This window comes from Mustela nigripes, chromosome 17, assembly GCF_022355385.1.
Source record: "Mustela nigripes isolate SB6536 chromosome 17, MUSNIG.SB6536, whole genome shotgun sequence".
Classification (NCBI taxonomy): domain Eukaryota; kingdom Metazoa; phylum Chordata; class Mammalia; order Carnivora; family Mustelidae; genus Mustela; species Mustela nigripes.
In genome coordinates this window covers 52,224,901-52,249,228 of record NC_081573.1, presented here as the reverse complement: position 1 = coordinate 52,249,228, position 24,328 = coordinate 52,224,901, and the positions used below count along the sequence as shown (strand labels likewise).

Below are 24,328 nucleotides of genomic sequence, written 5' to 3'. Positions count from 1 at the left end.
GGTAGACTTTACAACCTCTGCTGATGGTTCAAGAGCTGAGAAAAACAATGCTCTGAGAAGTCAAATCACTTTGAGACACTCCCCTGGCTGGTCAGGAACAGAAGTCCTGGTTTATTCGCTCTCTGTCTCTCTGTGGGTATTTCCATTCCGCCTGTCTTTCCCTCCCACTCATTCCACAAGATAAGTGTATTGATTTGAAAGCAAAACAGATATAAGAGGAAAAATAAATTTCAGGGGTACCATGATTTTTTTTAAAAAACAAATCTTCAGTTTGCAAATATTTTCACCTACTCCTGGGTATAAGGAATGGATCCTCAGGAACAGCAGGGAAGAAGAAGAAGTGACAGGAAGAGAAAAAAGAAGGCAGAGACCTTTGACAGTAGCTTTTTGGGTGTCTGCACAATGTTTCCAATCCCCACCATATGACAGAAGGTGTAATCGGGAGTGCATTATCTGACCTGGAGTAGATCACCAGGTTTCCTTTCAAGGAATATTTAAAAATTTGAAACCAGAGACTCACAGCCTGGGCTCTAGGAGCCAGGGTATGCCCACAGCATCCCTCTGGGGCTGCTGGCCTCAGGTCTGCCGTGGTATCCACTGCAAACATGAGCCTGCCTACCCACCTACTCCTTGAATCCTGTGATATTCCCCCACCTACATCAGTCATCAGGCTGTTTAGTTTACCCAGAACCCATACTTGGAAAACCACTCCTCTCCCACTCCATGTCATTCAGGAAGGGCTGACCTTGTCACTTGACCTCATGACCACATCTGGCCTATCAGACTGCAGCACCTTTCCATCCAGCATGATTAGTTCAACTGTCCTTGACTTGTGGTTCAACAGGGCCAAATCCAGCAGATCAGAGACCTCCCTGGGCCTTGCTGGGAAAACTATTCTTTCTCAGGGCCTCCAGGTTACACAGGGATGAGATGAGGCATTGCTGCTTGTGGACCTCTTCCCCAGATGCTCGAAGGGGATGTCTGCTCATGGCGAAACTACAAACAACAGACAACGTTAGAGCCCCAGCATCAGTGTGTCTCAACATCCACAGAAGCTGTCTCTGTCAAGGGAGCCAACACAAGCTTAATGTTTGGCTTACATTGGTCTGAATTTGGTTTCTGCCCTTGACAACTAGAGGGTTCTGATAAATGCGTCTTTAAGAAATTCTCCCTTTTAATTGTAGGTGCCTTTGTTTTCTACTCCTCCTACCCACACAGGCTATAATTTATACAGTTATTCTCTATTGACAATGATAAACAAGACTGCTCCTAAAAATGTTCCTGCTGTTAGTAGCCTCTGGGGATCATTTCTTGACTCAAAGCAACTTCCAAGTAACTATCCAGGTTATCACCAAAATGTGAGCATGTTTAAAGGCAGGGTGTGTTTGTATGGATCTTTATTTATTTATTTATTTATTTTGCTTGAACCAAATTTAAAGTATACTCAGTGTGAGCAAGGAATTCAAATACAAAGAGGGTTCCTGTGTGAAAGGAATTAGATGCTCTCTGAGTGGAAGTTCTTCTACTTGGTGACTTGTAGCAGTTAGCTATTGCTGTGTAACCAACAACCCCAAGCCGACTAACTCAATGTGAGGAGCATTTATTTAGCTCTGACTTGCATTTGGTTATGTGATTCTTCTGGCTTGAGCTGGGCTTGATAGAGCTCACTGATTTCTGCAAGGTCAGGTGTGAGCTGGTTAGGCAGCTTTGCTGAACTTGATGGACTTTTCCTACATGTTCTGGACTCTGCTTCTATGTGTCTTCTTATCTCCCAGTAGACAAGTCCAGACTTGTTCCATGCTGAAGACAACAGAAATGAGAGAGAATAAATGGAAAGGACTCTTTAAGCATCTGCTTATATTAAGTTTTCTTCTGTCCCATCCGCTGAAGTAAGTTAGGTGGCCAAGCCCAGAGTCAGTGTGGGTAGATGTCACTGAAGGGTGTAGACACCTGAGTATCTTCTGTTGTCTTTAGTGAATATCTGGCAAGTCTTAGAAGAGAATCCTCTCCTCACTGGGCTAACAAATGATCATTGCTGACATGAGACACCAAAAATGGAGAACTTTACAGAGGGATGGAAGGGGCAAGAGACTTACCAGTGCATCCTCAGGGAAGAATTTAGAATTGTATGTATTGTTATTCTTCTGTTAAAAGTATTTCACACAGAGAACTGTTTTTGTTTGTTTGTTTGTTTGTTTGTTGTCCCCCAGTGTTTCACAACTGCCTCTAATCCTTCTGTTTTGCCCCTTTTGTCTTTTCAGAAAAGAGGATCCTCAAAGAACTTACAGTCTAGAATAAGAGGCAGACACAGAAATAGAAAATTTCAAGATCAAAGAATAAAGACTGAGGTAGGAATAAGCACAGCATACCATGGGAGTCCAGAGGCAGGGCACTTAGCCCAAGCAGGCAAACCATTTAGAGAAATCTATTTTAAATTGATTGTTTTATTTGCTGGATTTTATATTGACATGTTTTGCTTTGTTCTCAATGTGTTCTGGGACTGCAGCCTATTCATTTATTATTAAGAGAACGGTAATTATTTCCAGGAGCTCCTGAGAATACACTTTGCCTGATCTCTGCTGATTCTGGTATAACCTTCATATCTGTGAGGATGTCTGTGGCAGGAAGTGATAGCCCCTGTGTGCCTGGTGGGATACACCAAAGACCCTGGTCTGCAAGGAAGGTTTGCAGACCACGGCTTCTCAAATTTTAATGAGCATATGCATCCCCTGGGAATCTTGTCAAAGTGCAGATTCTGATCCAGGAGTTCTGGGTTGAAGTTGGAGATTCTGTTTTTCTAACAAGTTCCCAACTGCTGCTGCTGCTGCTACTGCTACTGGTCTGTGGACCACATTTTCAGTAGGAAGACTGTAAAAAGATCAGCAGTACTTTCTGCACTGGTGGATATTATAGCAGGGCTAAACAGAGGCTTAGCTGTGTCTCAACAGTCTATCTTTCTAAGCTATAAACTCAGTGGAGATCGCACCTTTTTCTTGCCTGCAACTCTATATCCAGGGCCAGGCACATAGAAAAATCTCAATAAATATTTGTCAAATAAATGCCTCCTGGTCCCCCTCTTTTCTCATGGGTAGGTATGCGTGGAGGTTTACCTGATGCTTTCATTTGATCCTGTGAATGCAGCCTGGATCTGCATCTATCTCAGGCCACTGTCTTGATCCATCACTTAGTTCAAGACAGCCTGGTGGCTCATGGCTGGGCCATGTGACCTTCATCTTTCTCATAGATTCGAAGAAAGCTCATTCTATTGCTAGAGCACATGTCTGATCTGAGGCAGTCCTTCCACTGCCTGTCTTACTGCTTCTATGTCCACAGACAGACCAGTTAGATATTGATTCTAGCAGAATATTTCACTGGAGCTCCTTACATCATCTTAGACTCGCTGATTGACACTGTTGACTTCTTCCTATTACAGCTCTTCTGCCTTGGTTAATTTTCCCCAGATCTTTTAGCACCTTCCTGCTTCCTTACTTGGAAATCCCAGCAAAGCTGCATGGTTGGAGCTGGAGCTAAGCCAGCGATGACATGAAGGACTAACTTTGAAATAAAAGATGATCACCAGGCTCTTAGCTTGAGTTCCCACCCAGAAACTTGGCACTCTCTCCTCAGGATCCATTTATAAAAAAGCCAAAAGCAATTAACCATTATGCAAACTACCTAATCCTCAGCTTCCTCAACTGCAAAATGGGAGTAGCTGCACCCTCCTATGGAGTTTTAATTAAGATTAAGTTGTGATATCATAAATTGCTTAGCTCAAGATCTGACACATGGCAAGTGCTCCATAAAGGATAGTTCTTTTCATTTTTACTTCTAAACAATGAATCGTAAAGTCTAGGAACCTTCCCTAAGAGGAAGGTTCCAGTGAATCTTGGCTCATTTCTTTAACAGCTCATCACGGAAGAGAGCAGTTTGGATACAGTCAGGAACAAGGTATAAATAGCTAAATTAGTGACAACACAGGACTGGCGTGCCATGCAGAGCCCCTTTGGTGAGAGTAAGTGGGGCATACGTCTAGCCGGCAGAGTAGCTTTCAGGTGCCTCAACTCCTAGGGCTCCCCTACACTCTTTCCTCTTCTCTACTGCCTTTCTAGTCTCCTTGCTGTGAGTATAGCTTGTACCTATGTATGCTACCCAACACTTACCCAGAATTGCCTTCTTTCTGATGTTTGTATTTTCTAAGCAGGCTGGATTACCTTGAGTTTTATTTGTCTTCTAAGATTTTTCAACATCATAGAACATGGTAATTTAGTTAATCAACAGATATTTAGCACTATCCTAGGATAGGGCCTATCCAGGGATACAGTGCTAAACAAGCCAGAGCAATGTCCTATCCTTGCAGAGGTTAAATGTATTTTGCAAAAGTGGTATAGATTTTTCACTTAGTCAGGAAGCAAGATGGTGACTAGGAAGAGTCCCAGCCTAGCAAAGACTCTAGCAAAGAGGTCCCAGAAGGAATGTATGCACAGCAGATACTTGTCTCCTAACTGAATCAATGAATATATACTTGTGAGGTTTAAAAAAAAAAGATGGGAAAGAAGAGATGGATTTTGGTGGATTCACAAAGACCCGTTCCAGTTTTTCCTGGGAGCCACTCACTCAATTATGGGATGGCCAAGAACATGCATTTCACAGTCAACTAAAGAATGAGAGTGGTTTGAACTTTGACCATGTGCTAGCTGTTAAAATTGGAAAGTCAAAAATTACAGTAAACAAGACAGATTAATTCCTGCCTTCATCATACTCACTATTCAACTAAACATTCTTTCCTGATTATCCCTATATCTGAATGAACTCAGAGCCTCTTACTATATTATCTCAGATGCTAGAAGGTCCATCCTGATCACAGGCTTTATTGAACATATTTTGGAGTGTGAGAACTTTTAAGGTGCCTTTCTAAAACAACTAGGCAGATTAATTCATAAATCTTGAAATCCATTTTTTAAACTAAGCTGATAAATGAGCAACCATCATTATTTGAGTTTAAATTCAACTGACATAGTGTTGCCCAGTCCATCTTGGACTGTCTTTAGTTACATTAAGTCAGGTTTTCTCAACCTTGGCACTATTGACATTGGGGGCCAGCTGATCCTTTGCTGTGAGTGGCTGTTCTGTACATCCTAGGTTATTTAGCAGTGTTTGTGACTTCTACCTGCTAGATGCCAGTTGCAATCATCCCAGTGTCTCAAAGCAATTACCAGGTGTCCCTTAGGAGAAAAACTGTCCCACAGTTGAGAAACACTGTATACATGCATTTGTGCTTTTCTATAATGACAGGGTTTTTTGAGTTGTACCTAATCTGGTATTAAGTGTTGGTTCTGCTGCGTACCGTCTATGTGCCATCGGACAGGCCTGGCCTGCGAGGCAGCTTCCTCATCTACACAAAGTGGGTAATGAAATGTAGAACCTGGCATTGAGGTGAGGCTTAAAAGAGGACGTGGGTAAAGGACCTGAAAGTGGAGAAGCTCAATGGCTATGATCTTACCTTTTTCCTTGGATAATGGAATGGATCATTGCCGAGAACTTCATGTGCTTGGAAAGTGTGTGTGTGTGTGTGTGTTTATGTGTGTGTGCACTTGCACATCCATGTGCTATAGGACAGGGATATATTGCTGAGAAAGAACTAACCTCTGCCTGGCTCTAGAACTCCCTGGCAGACCCCGAGTAATATTACAACAACAGAGAAATATAGATCAACAACAACAATAGAGGACACACTTTGGAGTGAGACAGACCTAGATTTGACTCCTGGATCCACCATCTACTGGCTGTGTGATAAATTTGGTCAAGTTGTATAAACCTCTCTCTCTCAGTTTCCTTGTCTGAGAAACAAATAACCATATCTGTCTCATAGGGTCATTGTGTTGTGAAGATGAAATTAGACCACAAATGTACAACACTTATACCACGCCTGTGGCCATGTCGCATTTGCTCAATAACTATTAGTTGTTGTTGCTATTATTATCTGTGCTATTTCGCCCTTGGGTACATCCCTGGGGGTAACTTCAAAGCAGATCGTGGCCTCTTTCCAGGGGTTTCCTATCGTGCCAGAGTAGCTCAGTCAACAACTTCCCTAATGAGCTCAAGACTCCATCAGCAGGACCTTTTGTTTTCCTACTAACTCTCTGTCAACATGGTTTCTGCTCTGGCATCAACATTATACCAATTGCATATTCACTAGCCTGCACGGGCCTCAAGACTATCAATTGCTACAATGGAGTAAATGATATTCATTGTTAAAACAGGGTAAATGCCTATTTCCTTTACACAATAGAAGGAACGGTTATAGGCTATTAAGTAAATAACTATAAATAACACACTATAAAATGCTTTACATATGCCTTATCGCACTGAACTGCTAGTGCTCTGAAGTAGCTGTTATGGCTGGGTAAATTATACGTGTTTTTAAACACTGTCCAAAATACATATTTACACGTACTTAAAATCCTACACTAAACAGTCTCTATAGCAACCAGTAAAACACAAAAGCCTTATTAAGCATTCTTTGTAGTATTTTTAGGAGTTTAATCATTAGGAGAAAGCTCATAGGCCATGTAGACACCAGGGAACACGAAGAAAGAAAGTCTTTATAGGAACAAAAGAATGAGGTTGGCTTTGAACCTGGTGGGAGAGGGTTTTATGTTTTTAAACTAATAATCACCAAGGGCCTTCTCTTTGTGAAGGCAATGCTGTGTTTGGGGTACATCAGACACAATTTTGGAATTACAATCTGGTTCTCAGCCTAGAAGAGAGATTCTTCAATTAACATATTCCAGCAAAAGATCACTTTCAATTTTCTCTCTTTAGTCACAGCAAGAAAAGATTTCCTTGCCATTGAAAAGTGAAGAAATATGTAATATCTCTGTTGAGCCTGAGTCATATGACTCTACCAAGGGTAATTCTGATGGTTTCATTGGGGTGGAGCCGTATTCCATCATTTGAGTTCTGTATTTATCCGATTACTTACAGCAGGCCGCAGTGACAACATACCTTAGAAACACCAGTGACTTAACACTGCAGAATTTTCTTTCTTGCTCATGCTGAGTGTCTGGTGTCAGTCAGTGGTGTTTATACATCCGGCTGTCTCTCAGAGACCCTAGGGAGCTCTATCCTCTTGTGATCCCACCACTCATTCTTCCCAGGGTTTTCCAGCTAGGGGAGAGAATGCTGGCAGGTGGCCCTGGGGCCCAGAAGCAGCACATCTCGCTTCCACTCACACCCTATTGGACAGAACTTAAATCGAGTAGTTCCAACGAACCTACAACAAAATTGGAAAATGGGGGAGCACATGGAAAATATACAGAGCGCTGAACAGTTTTGAGGAAAATATTGCTTAAATGTCAGAACTATGCCAGATACTTCACACTGCCTGATTTTATCTTTAAAACAACTTAACAATGTAAATTCTCCCCGTTTGCCGATGGAGAACAGACTCAGAAGTCTTAAGTGACTTATGTAACTCAACCACAAATTGGTTTAGGTCAAGCTAAGGCTGAACATAAAATACTCTGTGGCCCAGCAGTTCTACTTTTAAGTAGTTTTCCAGAAATATACACATATTTTCACCAAAAGACATGTTTGTAGCATGTTTGCATGAGCATTCTTCCTAATAGCCCCAAAGTGGAAACAAACCACCATTCACGAACAGTAGGATACATTGTGATATATAAATGCAATGGAATATTATACAGTATTGAGAACCAATAAATGGTAATTTCATGCAAACATGGATAAATCTCACAAATATCTCATCGAATGAAAGAAGTCAGATAAAAAAAGAATTCATACTGTATGATTTCATTCCATATTACTCAAAAGCAAATGAAATTAATCTACAGTGATAGAAGTCAGGATAATGATGACCTTGGAATTTGGTAGTCATAAAGAAGGTACATGCGTAGAGCTTCTGTTTTTCTTGTAATGTTCATTTATCTGGATGCTAGTGACATGGGTCTGTTTAGTTTGGAAATTCATATATCTACACAATTATACCTTTGCATATTGCTCTGCATGTGTTATGCTTTAATCTAAGTCTGCTTGGAAAAAGATAACTTGCAAAAGTATAAATCATAGATTCAGATCAAACTGAGTCTAGAGCCCTGTCTGTTATCATGTAGCATTCATTTCTTCTCCAACCACATTAAAACAAAGTTCACTTCTACCCTTAAACAGTTCAGCTTTATTTCTACTCCATTGACACAAACAGCCCCTCCATTAAACAGTTCCTTAGGATAATGTTTTAGATAGAAACCTGCGGCAAATTTGAGAGAATTGTCAAAGTCAACTACAATTCACTCCAACATTGACTTCAGTAAGATAGTTTTCTTCCCTGAAATCACATGTAAACCTGGGGTTTCCAGAGGATGAAGGGAAAGACAATGGAATCTGCTTTCTTCTTATGCTAGCATAAAGAATATAGTCAAGTATAGAGGAGAGAATGAAACCTATATTAAAATGAACCCCAAAGCAAGAAAATACAGTAATATATATTGCGGCTAGAGATGTTTCTGTCCATTTCATTTGGAAAATGAAACTCACAAAACTCAAAAACCGTTTTTCCTGCCCAACTGACATGAACTGACAGCTGAAAGATTAATCCCATGCTGTTCTCTGCCCCTTCCCTACCCCTCCCCCACACCCAACACCAAAACAGCAATTTGGTGGAGCCCTGACCGCCAAAAGACAATGTTGTCTTAGGAAAGGTATTAGCGGTAAATCCTCAAGCTGTTTTATAAGCACCTCCTAGGTTGGCAACAGAAGGCGAAACACAAACTTGCAAGATGAGCTTGAATTTAATTTTGCAGTTTTCATCTGTCATCATGTTATAACAGCATGGTGTTCTAGGCTTTTCAGAAGGTTCAGGGCATAAGTATGATACTCCTACTGGGAAGGACTTCTGTCCCATCTGTTTCTATCTTAGAAGTGGTGCTTGTGGGATCGTGGTTTTCAGAGATCTAGTGGGAGTCACCAGAGCTCCCTCTAAAGACCTGTTAGATTCTTAGTCAATGGAACTCTTTATCTGCATGTTTTGCTTATTCATTTATTTGGCACTCTTTTTTTTTTTTTTTTTTTTTTTTTTTTGCTAAGCACCCGTTTTGTTTTCGGTGCTATGCATGGCTCTGGGCATGAACTAATGGACAGAGAAGATGTGCTTCCTGCCCTTGAGAAGCTCCTAATCAGAGGGAAAATAGACAAATGGGAGAAATTTTAAGAAGTACCAATGGGACTAAATAGTGTACCATAAGAGTAAATAGGAGACATGGCCACCAATCCTTGAGGAATAAGATCACTTCTTGGAGGTCATGACATGGCTGAAACATGATGAGTGCAGTGAAGCTATATTAGATGCTCCACCCCCCATACCAATCACTCTGCTCAGCTTTGAAAATCTGAGGATGTTTAGAGCCTGGCTTGAATAAGGAGGTAGAGTGGTAGTTGACAAGGGATAAAGATAATCAAATGGACTCTTTCGATAGATTAATGAAGTTGAACATGGTGTTTGAGGCCCAGCTTGATGGAGATGATGCCTGGGAGTTAATTCTGGGCAAATGAGTAGCAGTTAGAGGAAAAAGCAGGGAGATAGAAAGTAGAAGATGTTCTAAGAGAAGGGATGGCATAAGTGGGCACAGAGTCATAAAACAGTAGCCCTACAATGGATACTTTGTTTTAGTGTAATTGGAGTAGACATCTTGAAACTGGGGGCTGTGGAATCTGGGAAGTGCTCAGTCTTGCAATTACAGAGCAATGTGGTAATTTTGGTGAATCACCAATTGCTGCTGGTGGTGATTTGATCATAGTGTCCTCAATAAGGATCACCCCAATACCAGTATGGTGAGAGGATGAAATGTGAAATCCAACTTAGCGTGACCACTATACCAATGTTACCCACAAGCCTTATTCTTTCCTCCCTCAGTCTTCTGTGCCATTAGAAACATGAAATGTAAGCCCAGAGAACGGCCACTAGGAATAGAACAACCTGTTATCCTGCATTTCCCCTGTAGACACATGGCCTTGGTGTGGATTTATACAACTACATTTAGGACTGATGATAGAATCATTGTGTGTGTGTGTGTGTGTGTGTGTGTGTGTGTGTGTTTTATCCCTTCCATGACACAAACCAAGAAAAAAATCATAATAAAATTTTACAAGTTAGCTGCCACCAAGAATAAACAAGAGAGCACTATAAGAAATGAATCAGAGGCTCTAACTGAATCTGCTCTCAGGACAATAACTATAATGCAAAGCCAGGGTCTGAGGAGGTCGCAGTGGGAAACTCTCCTGGGGCATTTCCGAAGAGAAAGGAGATATTCTCCTCCTGTCATCTTCACTTCATGTCCTAATATGTCTGTGGATGTGCAGAGAAAACATAATCTGCAGTCTCTGCTCTGAATCAAGCTTTGGATAACCAGGGCCATTAAGGCATCCCCAAGGATCATAGAATTAACCCTCTCTGAACCCAGGGAAGCCACTGCCACTAAAGCACCAGAAGAAAGTTGCTTGATTCTAATAACAGCTGAGCCAGAATGTCACTTACCATTAGGTTCAATTGGCATTTGTTTTTCCCTTTTTAAATTACAAGATTACCTTTAAATTGTGTACAGGAGCTCATAACTGCTGTCCATTGGAGGTAATCGGGAGTGATTTCATTTTACCCATAGACAGGTTGCCCCTTCTAGAGTCTTTGTTCATTAAGCTTCTGTCTGTCTTAGGTTCCATTTAAGTATCAAGGAGGAATAAATTCTGTAGCACTAAAGACATCACGTGTTTGCTTTTAGAGTCACCTCCTTTGTTGGCCGATGATTTTTTTGGAGCGGGCTGTATTCTCCTGGATCCTCTCAGACGTATGTAGCAAATATGCATTCTGTATGCCCCCTGGGCAGTCTTTTCAACACAGATCACTGTGCTGGGCTGACCCCATGAACTCTCCAAAAAAAAAAAAAAATCACTTGGAAAGACCGGTCTAAACTGCTAGTCACTCTGTGTTGCCTTCAATGGAAGCAACCTAGTATAACTCCTTATAGAACAAGTCATAGCATTATTAATCCATTTATACCCTCATTCGGTCATTCATTCATTCATTCATTTGATATAACTATTGTGTATCAACTATGTGTAAGACATTGAGCCTGGCGTAGATAAAATAGTGAGTTGGAAGCTTACAGTATAGTGGTAGATGGACAAAAATTAAACAGATTTCACTGAAATGCAGTAACAGTCATAAAATGGAGAGAATAGGAGGCCCAACCTGGTACAGGGTCGAGGGCACAGGCAAGTCTCCTCATAAAGAATTACATCAGAGCTGATCCTAAAGGTTGAGAAGAGTGTCACTGGCTGAAAGAACAGTTTGTACAAGGGTCCAGTGGTGACGGAAGTTCAGGGATGGTGAGGATGGAAATTAGGTATGCATGTATGAAGAAAGCAGAGCAGTGGGTCAGGTGGTCAAGAAGAGATGCAGGAGGAAGAAGACGGAGATTGTATCACAGGGAACTTTGTCAGCCTACTAATGAGCATGTACTTTATCCCGAGGGCAAAGGAGTAGAGAGGAGAAATGTGAGCAGATGTACCATTGAGAAACATTTACCCACAGTAGATGACTGGTTCTGGGGGGGGGGGTGTCTGATGCATTCTTTTTTTTTTTTTTTTTTAAGATTTTATTTATTTATTTGACAGACAGAGATCACAAGTAGACAGAGAGGCAGGCAGAGAGAGAGAGGAGGGAAGCAGGCTCCCCGCCGAGCAGAGAGCCCGATGTGGCGCTCCATCCCAGGACCCTGGGATCATGACCTGAGCCAAAGGCAGAGACTTAACCCAGGTGCCCCAGTCTGATGTATTCTTAAGCCTGATAAGATCTCATATGTATCATCCCTCTCCACAGCAGTAACCTCTAACCAGCCTCCCCCTTTGATTTTGATCACCCCTCCCCCGCCAAGGACACCCTCTGTATTCCGTTTATTCTATTTCTGCATGTAACAGAATAGAGTTGCAGAAGGAACCCATTTAATGGGGTTCAGAGGAAGAGTTAAAGGCATGACAAGAGCATAAACACTCATGGCCCAAGACCCTCACCAGAGGCCACTCATAGGCAGGGGACAACTTTGGATTTGCCTTGGCAAAGTGATTTAAGTGGCTTTATTGTCAGGTCCTTCTGCTTTATTGATAGAAGAAATTTAAGAGCCTGGGTTATGAGTTGTAGCATTCTGATACCACCAGCATTTTTGAAGACATACTGGATTTGGAGTCCCCGGATACAGATTTGAGGTCCAGTTATGTCACTTAAAACTTAGACAATTTACGGGACATTGTAGTGCCATTTTTCTTTTTCATCTAAGAGTTTAGCATAGCTCCTGCAACCTAAGATGTTGTGGGGCTTTGCTTTAATGACATATGCATAGCATATGCAGATATTCATTGAATGAATGGAAAAATGACACTGAAGAAAACCCTGACTTCATGGTCTTCTCATCTGTAAAATGAGAAGGTTGGGCTGGACGCTTTGGATTTCTTTCCACCTTAAATGATTTATAGTTCCCTGACACCTACCTATTTTGAGGCTTATACTGACCAATGGCATGGTGTGCTAAATATAGAGAAATCTGGTTTGGTACCTTACACGTTCGAAGGACAAGGGATAAAAGATTTCTGAGAGAAGACACCCTCATCACTACCCTGGCCCCACTAAAATCACTCTGATCCCAGAAGCCGGGTAGTGAGAAGAATGTTTATTTGCTGCTGTCGCTGGCTTTACTTGACTTCTCTGGTGAACACTTGGTCTCAGAGGACGCTACTGACAGCAAATTTCCTGTAAGACCACTTTAAACTGTAGAAAAAAATTGCTTTATTCTTTTATGTTATCTCATGAAACACTATTGATGCACTGTTCATGTTAAAAAAACAAACAAACAAAACTTCATGTTTTTTCTTGAGTAAGGACTCGAAGAAAGACGATCTGAGCACAGAAAATCTGATATTGAATAAATGTTTCTTGCTGGCTTCTGGAAGGTGATCTGATTTGGAACTTAAGCACCTCTGGGAATTACCCCCCCTGTTCAGCACCACTGAAGTAAATACTATATGTTCTATTTTTGCCATATTTAAAGAATGTGTTCTTTCATATTAAGTAGACATTGGCATGACTCAGTATTTAATACCTCAGCTGACTGGTCTTTACTATGGTGATGTAGCTCAAAATAGCCACACGTGGAACTGTTCCAAAGATATGACAATGGAAAGTTTTAGGGAATAGATATCTATTTAGGGCTAACTGAAATGTGCCCCATTTACAGTTGGACCATCTCTTGGCCACAGCGGATTATCTCCTATATTGTTGGGACCTGATTATTTCTGTATTACCCGTATCTTCCATTTTGCTCCTTCTGAAAAGGTTATGATCTTGATCACATCAGGCCATGCAGATGCCTTTCCTAGAATGCAGCTCTTAAAATGTAGGAAACAAAGCTGCAAATCAGCTACTCAGGCATGGAATAGTTAGAAATAAAATCACACAATCAACATCGTTTTCTCTGGGAATCTGGGCTGACCCGTCTCTGTGTCGCTTCCCCAGAATGCAGCCTCATGGCATCCACTTTGTCATGGTCTCTCCTTAGATATTCATCTCTTAACGTGGACTTTATGCATTCCTAGGGGATAAGAAATCTAGTTGCTTGCTCACTTCTATAGTTAATTATCTGGCACAGAGTAGGTACACAAGAAAATTTCTAATAAAAGCTATCAGCCCATTAGTGTTGCAGTTTATTTTATTGTTTAATTTTTAAAAAATGGTTTAAGTAATCACTACACCCAGCATGGGGCTTGAACTCACAACCCTGAGATCAAGAGTCACACCCTCTTCCAACTGAGCAAGCCAGGAGCCCCTTTTAATGTTGCATTTTAATTGTCTGTCTTCCTCACTAGATTGCAAAATCTGTTAGATAGAGACTCCATTTTTTTAAAAAAGAAAACACCATATTAGAAGAGTGCTGGTTTTGATAATCCGTGCTCAGTCATTGCTTACTGAAGGAGTGAATGATGAATGAATACGCATAAGCCGTAACAACTAATTGAAAAGGAAAGAAAGTGTTTAAACCTCTGCACTCAAACTCTACGACTCAGAACAAATAAACGGTACTGGAAATGCTTGTTAAATTTTGTAAATCTACCTCTTTATTCTGAATCATCAATCTACTTTGTCTAAAATATGCATAAGCGTATTTTAAGAATTCTGATACTAAAATCATTCCAGTATTTGCTATTTTTTTTTTTAAGATTTTATTTATTTATTTGACAGAGCGAAATCACAAGTAGATGGAGAGGCAGGCAGAGAGAGAGAGAGAGGGAAGCAGGCTCCCTGCTGAGCAGAGAGCCCGATGCGGGACTCGATCCCAGGACTCTGAGATCATGACCTGAGCCGAAGGCAGCGGCTTAACCCACTGAGCCACCCAGGCGCCCAGTATTTGCTATTTTTTTAAAAAAAAGCGCTATTGATGTAAAATTGACTTAGAATAAACTACACCTACTTAAAATGCACAGTTTGATAACTTTTGATATATGCAAACACTGGTATGATATAGGTAGACAAGTTTCCTTGCATCCCTTCGTAACCACTTCCCATTAGGCAACCACGGATCTACTTTTTGTCACTGTGCATTAGTTTGTATTTTCTAGAATTTCATACCAATGGAATTTATATAGTTATTTTGGCTTCTTTCACTTATCACAGTTGTTTTGAGGCTAATCCCTATTGGGGTATATATCAGAAGTTTATTCTTTTTTCTGCTGAGAACTACCCCATTGAAAGAATATACCTCTATTTAGCCATTCCTATTTGGGGAGTGTTCAGTTTCTAGCCATCACAGACGAGGCTTCTATGAACATTCATGTAAAAGAACGTATACACAAATATTTCATTTCTTTTGTGCAGATACCTAGGAGTGGAATGGTTGGATCACAGGTGGATGTTTTAACATTTTGAGAAACTGCCAAGCTGCTTCCTAAAGTAGTGGTACCATTTTCCTTTCCTACAGTGTACAGGAGAGAATTCTAGTCCTTTCTCATCCTTTCCAAGTCTTGGTGAGATCAGCCATTTTAACTTTAACCATTTGAATAGGTATAAAGTGGTATCTCATAGTTTTAATCTTAATTTCCCTAATTACTAATGATATTGGGGAACTTTTCATGTACTTACTTGCTATCCATCTATCTTTTTATTTACTGGGTTGTCTGCTCATTATTGACTTTCAAGAGTTCTTTATATATTTTCAGTAGGAATTCTTTGCCAAGTATATGACTTGTGAATATATACTCTCAGTCTGTGCCTTGTCTTTTTGTTCTCTTAACTGTGTCTTTTGAAGAGTAGACATTTTAAATTTTTATGAAGTCCAATTTATCAATTTGTTCCTTTATGGATTGTGCTTTTGATGTCATGTTTGAGAAATCATTGCCTAGACCAATGTCAAAAGGTTTTTTCCTATATTTTCTTCTTGAAGTTCTGAAGTTTCAGGTTTTATATTTAGGGCTACAATCCATTTTGAGTTAATATTATATATTAGCAAGTTATGGATCAAAGGTAATATTTTTATATGGATACTCATCTATTCCAGCACTACTTGTAAAGGCTACCCTTCATCCACAGAATTGCCTTTGTGCCATGTAGAAAAGCAGCTGTCTGCACATTTATCATTGGAGCTTTATTAGAAATCTTGAAATCTGTGTTATCTGTCCATCCTTAATTTTTTTTAAGTTGTTTAGGCTGCTTTAGTTCTTTCAATTTCTTTGCATTTCCATATGACTTTTGGAATATGATAAGTTTCTGCCATAAGAAGCCTGGTAGGATATTGATTAGTGAGAATTGACATCTTAACCATACTGAGCCTTTTGATCCCTTAACATGGTATAGTCTCCATTTATTTAGGTCTTTAATTTCTCTAGCAATGTTTTATAGATTTCAAAGTACAGGTCTTTCACATCTTTGGTTCATATTTTTAAAGATATTATAAATGATATTTTTAAAGTTTTGATTTCCAGTTGTTGGTAGTACATAGAAATTGAACTGATTTTTGTGTATTGACTTTGTATACTACAGCCTTATTAAACTCACTTATAAGTTCTGCTATCATTTTTGGGGATTCCACCAGGTCTTCTCCATAGAAGATCATATTATATATGGGTAAGAATAATTTTAATTACTTCTTTCCATTTGGGACCACTTTTATTTATTTATTCATTTTTACTTGCCTTATTGCACTGCCTAGAACATCCAGTGCAACACTGAATACAGGTAGTAAGAGTCGATATCTTTTGTCTTTTCCTTGATCATAGAGGGAAAATATTTAGCCTTCAAGTATGAACTCAGAACATATGCAGAGACCAACTGCACTCTGTAATTTTTATAAAGCCCCAAATGTGTACATTTGCCCAGTTCTAATGAAGATTGCTGTAGAATATGGAATATCATTACAGAAAAATTAGAATCAGCAGCTGACAGTAAACCAGGTGAAAACAGCATTTAAATAGGGTAAGGACAGAAATATTCCTCTCACAAACCAAGGCTAGGAGCCTGATGAGAAGGAATTGCATGTTGACATAAGAACTACACTTTAGATGATTTATAACTTGGTATTGTCTGTGTGACATTGAGTAAAAACACTGATGAGGCTTTACAGGTTGTTACAGCCAGTGTTGGTCTGAGGCCAGAAACATACTGTATGGGAAGGAGTTTGAAAATAGCTCCGAATTGACTCTGGTACAGTGGCGTACTGGGGCCAGCTCGTATAGGTTCTCTTAGCCAATTTTGCTCAATTCTTCCCAAATTACATTCAATGATGTCTCCTTGGTAGCTTGGAATTGGCCATGGTAGGAGTATTTACACCATGAAAATTTGGCAGTTGTTACAAACCATGATTTTTTTTCCCCTCGAGACCTGGTTGTTAAACGTGTATCAGTCCACCACTATGTAATTAGCACTTATCAGCACACCACTGCATAATCAGTAGTGGGTGTATAATATTATTGATATATTAATATATTCATGTGGGTTATAATTCCTTGCATCTAAGAGTAAGACACAACATAATTTTATGTATAATCTAAGAAAGAAAAAAATGCTATCAATTGTAATTTAGAGATTCCACTGATAGAGGACACATCCTATTCTTAGCCATGCTCAAATGTGAAAAACCCTGACCTTTAACATTGAAGAAATAGAGCATCATTGAAGTTTATTATATAGGAAATACCATGTAGTTTGTTTTGTGTATTGATCATTCACTTAAAATGTTTAATATTTTATTGCAAAATCCTGTTAAACAAAACTTCATAGTCTGAGTCCAGATCTTGAGAGCTCATGCAGGCAAACCCAAGAAGCAGCCCTCTTTCACCTAATCTCACAGAACACTTACTATCTTTTATTGGTGAGTGTGTTCATTCATTTGTCTCTCCTAACTAGATAACAGTACACTTGAGGGTAGAACACTGGCATGTCTTATTACCCTTTGTATTCTCAGTGTTGAGTTAGTTATCTATTTCATTGTGAGTAACCAAGAAATGTCAAGTGAACAAAAATCTCTTTCCATATCTATCTATCTATCTCTCAAAGTTCCTAAAGAAAGCTTATCATATCTATACTAACCAGGTGCATACCACACAGGTAGAAACTCACATGCAGATGGCAACACAAAGATACTATTTTTACAGAGCTTTTATTATAACTTAGAAATCAGATATATTGTTGAGTAACCTCTTTGGTCCTGAAAAGCTCACCAGAGAGCAGCACTCAGTGTTGCCTGAATAACCTCACTGGTCAGGTTGGCTGTTTCTGAGAGATGAGGATGAGCAGGGAGATAGTCAATGCCAGGGCATATTGAATGCATCACTGACTAGGGATGCTGGCGTTTGGGCATTCTGACATCGGTGGATCTGTCCTTTCTTACTCTTCTCTCAAGGACTGAATGCAAGTGAGAATCTTCAGTGAGCTTTTATATGTCTGCTGCTTAACAACCAACGAGAAAGTCTTAGGGCAGCTCTTCTCAGGCAGCTTGGTTGAGTATGTGAGAAGCTGACCATTACTATAAGGTACCAGCCCAGCACATCACTCTGAACAGATTCATTTGGACATGGTGGCTTCTTTCCTTTCCTTTTTCCAGAAGCTGAAAATATCCCCTGATATCTCAACAGAGGAGAATAAATTGTCCTCGTGTATTTACACAGAGGAGAAGATTTTCCTCATTGTATTTGCAATTCTGTCTCATGCGATGACCCCCATTTTCATAATCCTTCATGGAGTATCTTGATTTAAAAAGCTTTCTCTCCCTGCTGTTTCTGTTAAAAGGTTTTCTGGTGCGATTCTTAGAAAGTCAAATTCTGCATTTACATGTTGTATTTTCGCAGATATAATTTTAAAGAGGCCATACTTCTGGAATGTTTTTCTTTCTGGGAGAGGAGCAAGCAGTTCCACCCTTCTGCGTATATCGTTAACCAAGCCACAAGAGCGTACAACAGCTTTAATAGCAAGGCAATTGTGATTACATCTCGCTCGTAATTACATTTATTTGCTCACATATGTCCAAAAAGGCAAGCATTAGCCAGACCGTAGGGGTATGTGTTTGTGCAAGGAAAATCATCTGGCAGATTGACGGTGAGGAAAATAGCTTTCAGCCACTTAGGCCTCTCCTGTCACGGACACTCTCAAAGACTGTCAGAGCTTACTTTGTTTTTGCTTTCATGCTTCTAAAATCGATTGCATTTGGAAAGCAGAGGAATTTATTATGGGCGATGGATTTGCATCAAAATAATCAAAATATTAGGGGCTGCATCTAACAAGATCATATATGTGATCCCAAAGAGAAGATAGTTGAGGCGTACCATGGTTGAAAGCAGCATTGGAAATGGCCACTGTCCCATGTGAGGAAGGGATATGTGTAGCTTCTGGGAATTTAGAGGAAAATGGGAGAGTTACGCATATGAAGGAATTTTAGATCTGTATCACCAAGCTGTCCCTATGGAAGATAGCGAAAAAGGCATCTGTTTATTTGTGAGACAGGTGATTTTGGATCCTGGGTGGGCCATTTTTAACTTAAAAGACCTTGGAGAAGTTACTTTACTCCTTAGTGCTTTCCGTTTCTTATCATTTGAATGGGTGTAGCAATACTAACCTTTGGAATTGGTGTAGCAATACCAACCTTTTTTTCTCACTCATTACTCTCTGGCCTATAAGTAAGTTCCTGACTCTTCAGGCCCCTGCTTTGTCCTGAGAGCCTGGCACAATTCCTGGAGCATCGTATTTACTCAGTGAATATCTTTTTTTTTTTTTTTTTGAACAAATGGATGTAAATTACTTGATCTTATGCATGACTCAACAAATAGTATTGTATTAGTTTGCTATTGGCACTCTAATAAATTATCACAAACTTCATGGCTTAAAACAAACACAGATTTATTATCTCACTGTCCCAAAAGTCAGAAGTCCTAAAATCAACATGTCAGAGGTTGCACTTTGCCTAGAAGCTCTAGGGTGAATCTGTTCCTTGCCTTTTCCATCTTCTGGAAGCTGCTTATACTCCCTGGCTCATGGCCCCTTCCTCCATCTCCAAAGTCAGCTGTATCTGCCTCTGCATCTGCCATCCCTGCCTCCCTGTTTTGAGGACCCTTGTATTACATGGGGTCCACCAGGTAGTCCAGGAAAATCTGTATCAAAATCCTTGGCCTAATCACATTTGCAAAGTGCCCTTTTGCCATGTAACATGGACATCTTTGGAAGTGCCATTATTCTGTCTCCCACAAGTTTATGTTATGTAATAAAACCCACCTGACTTAGTACTAACACTTCTTTTTATTACCTGTTTGAAAGCTTCTGTCGAAGGCTCTCCTAACAAGTGACAGACAACTTCTAGATTTGTTTTTTGCCTCCATGGCAGTGGTCCAAGGAGGCTAGACACCAACCATGTCCATTTAGGCCTCAGTTAATGGTGATTTATCTCACTTATGTTTGGAGTTACTAGGGCATGTTGTTGGGTTGAAGAAGATTCTCTCAGCAACGAAGAGAGGATTTGGCATTCAGTAAGTATTTGTGGAATGCTGAGTAAAGCAGTGTCGAAAAGGCATCAGCCTACCTTCCAGGATCATTTCTAAAGACAAGGGATGCCTTGGAGAAAATTCTTTGTAACCAGCAGAAGAGCAGCACATAGCAGTGAGCATGTATCTCCTGGGACTCACTTATAAGATAATATTGTGGTGGTTCATGTGCCTCTCTTCCCTTGGGCTGAGAAATTGTCAAACACGGGGATACAGCCTTCGGGGCCTGAAGCTGGTTGGTGGCCACCAAATACTGTGGAATAGAATTGTGTGAATAACCAAATAGTTCTGGGAAAAGCCAAGATCTCATACATGTTTTGGGCTATGAGAGGGTTAAAGAGCCATCAAATTTAACCTTTTATCCAATTTTTAGAATTTTTCTGACCATGTGGTCTAAAAATAAGCCATTGAAATCCTTCTAGGATGATGTCAGAATAAATGAGTTTTCTATCTTTGGCAAATTTGGTGGGAAGTTCTTTCTTACACTGAGCCAAAATTCTCTCCCTATGGTGCCTGTCCTTCCCTGTGTTCTCTGTGTCAGAAATCACCTCCTGTGGACTTCTCATGACAGACATATGTCTGCTCTCCCATGCTGTCTTCTCTTGCACATGATTTCTATGGTTCCTGTGATGTCAGATTTTATATGTCTTCTATTTAATATGTCTTCTATTAGGCTATAAACTTCTTGAAAGCAGAGTTGTTTTAGCTTTATCTTTGAGACACAAAGCTTTGCAGAGTGCCAGATTTATAGCATAGGCAGAGTCAAATTGGGTTGGATTAACACTATCAGTAATTGAGCATAATGGACTGAGCCCAGGACATTCAGTAGAGAATTGGGTTTGAAGTTTGCCCACGTTGCTTCTGAACCCTGTGGATTGGGCAAGGCAATTCTCCTCTCCGAGTCATAGATTCCTGTCTCTTTGGCAGCCACCTGGGGTTGTTTTGATGATAAAATGTGTGAATTATGGGAGTGTATTATGCAAATGTGAAGGGTTGTCTCAGTGCCCTTGAAGCCACATAGAACAGTTCTCAACCTCCTCTGTTTGGCAGCCCTTCAAATATTCAAAGGAAAAGATCTCACACTCCATATCCCAAGCTGACAATATATATAACAACTACCTGTGAAATGCCCAGAATTAAATTTCTGGGTTTTGGATATCTTATTAGCTGTGTGATCTTGGGAAGAGTACTGCTCCATGCCTCATGTCCTCATCTGTAAGTGTGAGATAAAGATGGAACCTGTTTCATAAGGCGGATGTGAAGATTGGCTAAGATGTTGGGTATCAAAGCTTAGAACGGTGTCTGGCATATAGCAATTAACCAATTGATTATTATTATTGCATGATTATTGTTATTTTCCCCAAGCCTTCATGTCCCATATATTTTCATCCATCTGAGGATAGGGAAGTTGATCATTTTCTACCCTTTAGGTGTTCTCTTCCACTGACTGGGGGTTCTGTGTTGTCCCCCCACGCACAGGCTAAGGTGGCAAGAAATGAAAGCAGGAGATTCATGATAAAGAGAGAGAGAGAGAGCGAAGGTTGATGTGTCAGCCCTCCCTTTTATAACAAAGGATTTGTAGCATTGGTATCAGTGTCTTCCGGTCCTGGCTGAGACCTGAGCTCAGGCATTGTTTCTCACCCTCTAGAAGGTGCCCTGTTACCTTTGAGGGAAAGCATTTGCTTGTTTTTTTAATCTTTTGAAAGTGCCGTCAGACCTCCAATAGCTCTCTTCCCACTCCTCTGCTCTCCCGCAGGCTTCAGGCCAGGTGCCCCAGGCATGGAGCCCCATGTCCTGCTGCAGAGAGCTCTGGACGAAACCTGCGCTTGCCACCCCTTGAAATGGCAAGGCTGATTTCAGTGTGAGCTGGATGGGGTTTTGCAGCGAAGCACACGGCTCATGAGCCACAGACCCTGGATTTATTCATGCATCGCAAGAGCAAGCCACATCCTGCGATCTGTCCTCTGATTTTTTTTTTCCTCCTCCAGAAAGAATATAATAAATTAAACATAGTATGAAATGCAAAAAGGTTACATTGAGACATATACTATTTGAAGGTTTAATTCATTTTTCTAGTGTATAAGACACAAGGCTATTAAATTTTTAAAGCCGTGATCTCCTAAACTCTCTACTTTATGAGGGCTTTCTTCATAAAGATAAATGGTTTCCTTGCCAAATCAAATGCAGATTTGAAACAAATTAAGTTAATGTTCAATGGTACAAGGTAGAATGGATGGGGGAGCTGTTTTATTTTGCATTGTAATAACCATACACACCTAAATCAATAGCTGTGGAAAAAAGGCAATAATATCACGTAACTGCAGGAAATGAAATATAGTGGCTGGGTGGGGGGGGAGCCGGCTGCAAAAAGAAAGGGTTTGTATTGGAATAATGACATTTCATTAAACAGGGAAGGAGTAGTATTGAAGAGAAGTCCATAGCAGTAAATTCTATTTCTTATAATAACACTTGAGACGAGTTAAAGTTGGCTGGGTATTGTGATAAAGGATAATGCCGTCGTCTGTCCATGCATTGTGCTATAATTTTATGTTTAAAGAAAACCTGAGATATTAAAGAGGCCATGCATGTTTTCAGAGTGCACCCCCATTCTCCTAATCTTTTGCTTAATTTCATACAAGGTCCAGTAATCTGTCTGAAAGTCAGTAGTTGGATAAGAAAGGTAGCCTAGTTTTTTTTTTTTTTAATTGCTTTTGAATGAAGCTAACAGGTTTCCTTGTTTTCTTTTTAATTTATGATTATGATTGTGATGGGGGGGTAGGGCAGGGACAAAGGGATTTGCTATTAAAGAAAGGGGCTTTTTCAACAGTTATGAGAAAGAGATACATTCTCAGACCTGGTATTTTCCAACATACACCTGCCTACTGATAGGCCGTGAAACAGCTCCCTGTGACATATCATCTGGGAGACCTAAACTCCTTGGCCCTCACGGGTACAGAGACCTGCCTCTGGGATATCACTGTGTGAAAACCATTTTGACTAGACCATTGCCATCTTCTCAGACTGGCTCTAAAAGAAACTGTAAGAGGTCCACCGTTCTCTAGCCACAGCCTCTAATGGTGTGCTCTTGGATCTCCCCGGTGCTTTGAGCTCAGCCTGGAGGTGCTGAAAACTTGAAGCTTTGGACTTGCTGGTGTATGTTTGTTACCTGGAATCATTCTGCTCTCTTCACTGAAGGAGACAGAATCATCTTTTCTGTCTGTCCCATATATGCCCACCTGGAGCAGGGCTTATAGGGATGCTGGCAAAGCAAGCAAAATACTGGAGGAGTCATCTCCTCCAGGAAGCCTTCCTTGCCCTTGCCAGTTAGATGAACTTTTAGTCTCCACTTACTGTACTGCTTTGGAATGCGAAGGCAGCACTGTGCCTTTTTACTGTATTATCTCAACTAATCTGCCTGAGTAATGGGAAGCAGGTATCACAGTTAAACACATGGGCTCTGGAAGACAGGCTACTCAAGTACAAAATGAGCCCTGTATAGCCTTGGACAGTTCCCTTGACTTCTCTGTCCCTCGGTCTCCTCGTCTAGAAAGGGTTTCACACCCCTCAGGGATGTTGTCAGGATTAGATGAGGGTATGCGTGTGAAATGATGAGCAGCGTCTGGCATGCGGAATGCTGGGTAATTGTTCAGTGTTGGTCGGTACTGGTATTAGTGCCGTCATCTGTGTTAGTAGGAAGCCCATCACAGATGATTCTTGCCTGTTTTGTTTCAGGGACTTGAAGCTCAGCAGTGCAAGGGGCCCATGGAATGCATCAAATAAAGCTTCTTTCCCATCATTCCTTCCTTCTTTCCTAGAGTGATCACGGCACTGTAATTTTATGCACAAAAGTGGTCCCTCTCCCAAGCTGATGAATAAAAAGGGTTGCTTTGTTAAATAGGAAAGGAATGTTAGGTTTGTTTGCTTAATACATAAATCTGTAAATAATGCCTCAGCTGTCTCTACCCCAGACAGGTGCCTCAATGCCTCTGGGTGTCTGAGCCTCCAATGTAAGCCCATTTACCAAATGCTGCTTTAATGACTAGGAAGCATTACATAAACTGTAATAAAAGAGCTCCGATTAGACAACCAAGGGTATAAACAGAGCACATTTAATTACCAACCGAGCACTGCTCCTGGAATTAGGTCTCATGGTTTTTCTGGTTCTGTGTCTTCTAAGTCACTCTCCACTCTCCCTGTCCTGGAGAACCACTCGAAGCCTCAGTCCTGAAAGCACCGGCAGGGGCCATGG

General features: G+C 40.6%; 1 long non-coding RNA gene across 1 annotated transcript in view; it reads left to right on the top strand.

Moving 5' to 3' along the window:
- The first annotated feature begins 2,273 nt into the window (after positions 1-2,273).
- The window catches only part of LOC132005575 (uncharacterized), a 295,658-nt gene continuing 273,603 nt past the window's right edge, over positions 2,274-24,328 (top strand). The window contains exon 1 of the long non-coding RNA XR_009400837.1: positions 2,274-2,348. This is a non-coding gene — a long non-coding RNA (uncharacterized LOC132005575). The remainder of the gene's footprint in view (positions 2,349-24,328) is intronic.